Source organism: Petaurus breviceps, unplaced genomic scaffold, assembly GCF_028583685.1.
Source record: "Petaurus breviceps papuanus isolate PSGF00001 unplaced genomic scaffold, PetGlider_PUasm1.0 186, whole genome shotgun sequence".
In the NCBI taxonomy this organism is placed as follows: Eukaryota; Metazoa; Chordata; class Mammalia; order Diprotodontia; family Petauridae; genus Petaurus; species Petaurus breviceps.
Window position 1 is genome coordinate 22,600,429 of NW_027185798.1, and position 2,668 is coordinate 22,603,096.

Sequence of the window (2,668 nt, forward strand, 5' to 3'; positions counted from 1 at the left end):
CCCCGGCCCTCATCACCTCATTCCTGGACTATAGCAATATCCTGCAGGAGAAACTGTCTACCTCAAGTCTCTCCCTGCTCCAATCCCTCTTCCATTCAGCCACAGAAGTGATTTTCCTAAAACACAGACTTGATTCTATTACCCCACCCCCTACCCTATGCAGAAAACTCCAGTAACTCCCTATCTCCCCCAGGATCAGATTTATGCATTCAGAGTCCTTCATAACTGGCCCCTCCTACCTTTCCAGCCTTCATGCGCCTTATTCCCCACCACGGATTCCTTGATCCAGTGACCATGGCTTCCTGGGTGCCCTGTGAATAAGACACTCCATCTCTTGTCCCCAGGTATTTTCTCTGGATGTCTCATGCTTGGAATGCTCTCTCCCTCCACCGCCCAGATCACTGACCTCCCTGGCTTCCTTTAACCCCCCAAATAAAATCTCATCTTTACAGGAAGCCTTTCCCAAACCCTCTTAACTCCAGTGCCTTCCCTCTCAATTGTTTCATGTTTATCCTATAGATAGCTTGTTGGTATATATTTGTTTGCATATTGTCTCCCCCATTCGATTGTAAACTCCTTTAGGGCAAGGATTTTTTTAAACCTTTTTTTGGTATCTTCAGCACTTAGCACAGTGCTTGGTACATAGTAAGTGGTTAATAAATGTTTGATTGGCAGGACATTGTGGACCGTACAGAGAGGATGCTTAGCAGTAGAAAGAAGAGAGACTGGGCAGTTGTAACTAAGTGCAGTAGGTGGGGTTTCTAAGATAGCAGAGGCCTGAATATATTTGAAGGTGGAAGGAAAGGAGACTGGAGGAGAGAGGATTACACTGCCTTCCTTTGTGGTAATTTCTGACTTTTCAGTGGGCCTTTTCATCTCTGATTTCATCTGATCTTCACGATGCTGTATTTGATGTAGACAGAGCAAATATTTGATGGACTAAGTAAAAACAACCTAAAAACTTAATCATAATGGAAATTAAATGACAGCCTCCTTCCCTTAAAACACTGTGATTAATTTTGCCAAAGGCCTTCAGAATTAATCCTTTTCTCTCGTTCTGAAGCCTCTAAACTGCAGGAAGCATGACAAAAGATTTGTCCAATGGGAACATCTGCAGTTATCACATCAGGAAACTTGCTGAAATCTTTTGTTATTTACATTCAGACTTGGTACTACTTGTGCGCACTGGAAGGGAGGATGATGATGTGCTGTCATTTGGGAGTCGATTCTAGGCACTGAACTTCCATAGACTCAGTGAAGGGTAAAGAAGCTGCCTCCATGGCCTAAGCAGACCCTTTTCTGTCCTTAGCGCCATCAGGTTCACTTGTTGTAAGTTATCAGGAGGAACCAGTGAAAATGGTGCTAGTTTTGGTGAAGAATGTCAGCAACTTGCCATTTTACTGTATGTTTCCTCACTGGACCTTTGTTTCTGCATTTATTCACTAAGACTGAAGGGAATTAGTTAACATTACCCTTGGAAACTGGGCCAACCAGCTCCAAGTCACATGCTGCCCATGGGCCAAAAGCCAATGAGTTTGTTAAAGGTGGGAGGTTAGGTAGATTCAACATTTATATTTCGAGATAGCAAGGTCAGGGTGCCTATTAAGGAGCCAATTCTGTTTGGGAACATAAAACAGAAAAAGCAAAAGACTGAACAGGGAATGGAACTGATGAAATACACCTACAGTTCTAGCCAAACATTTTGCCCCAGCGAGTAATGGTAAAGACTGCTCCGAAAGAATAAAAAAAACCCAACCTACTTATAGAGCACTTGCTAAGTGCCAATCATTGTGCTAGGGTGTATTAAAAACATAAGATAGAGTGTGTCTTCAAGGAGCTCTTATTTTAAGAGAAGATAAGGGGAATAATGCCTAGGAAAGGGGTGGTGCAATCTACAGATATGCCCTATCTAGAAGCAATGGTAAAGTTGACATGACTGCTGTTTCCAGAGCAAGAAGAAAGATGGCGAGGATGAAGCATGTTTGAATTGGCAGATGTACGGGGCGGGGAAGACAAGACACAGGACAATGAGGCCTCAGAGGAGAGGTTCTCCTGGGCATGGTCTAAGGTGGTCCAGCCTAGAGGGTTCTGACACACAACACAGCAAAAGATGGCCAAAGGGAAGTGTGGCTGAAGGTCTGGAGGGGTCTAGATAGTGTCCTATGGAGGACAGCAGCTAACTCTCTCACTTGATGGACTAGTGTGATGGTGAGAAAGAATCCACCTCTTATCAAGTCAGTTCTCTGGAAAGAACCAGGTCTGTGGGAGACTAATGTGCCTGGAATCAACTCCAGCTGTAAACACATGCTCACAAGAATCCTTGGTAATAGTTAAGATTAAGTGAGGAGAGGGCTTGAGGACCAGTTCATAACCATAAGAGACCCTTGATAGTTCAGATCTTTATCTCTGAGAAGCGATTTCGGTGCTGAATGAAGACCCCTAGTGTGGCATCTTGACTTTGGGTGTTCAAATCAAGTCTCAATAGTTAGTGTGTGTGCTCGCATGTGTGTGTGTGTGTGTGTGTGTGTGTGTGTGAGAGAGACAGAGAGAGGAGGGAGGGAGAGAGGGAGATGGGGGAGAGAGAGAGAGGAGAGAGGGAGAAGAGAGAAGGGAGAGAGGGGGAAGAGGAGGGGAGGGGGAGAGGGAGAGAGAGAGAGAGAGGGAGAGG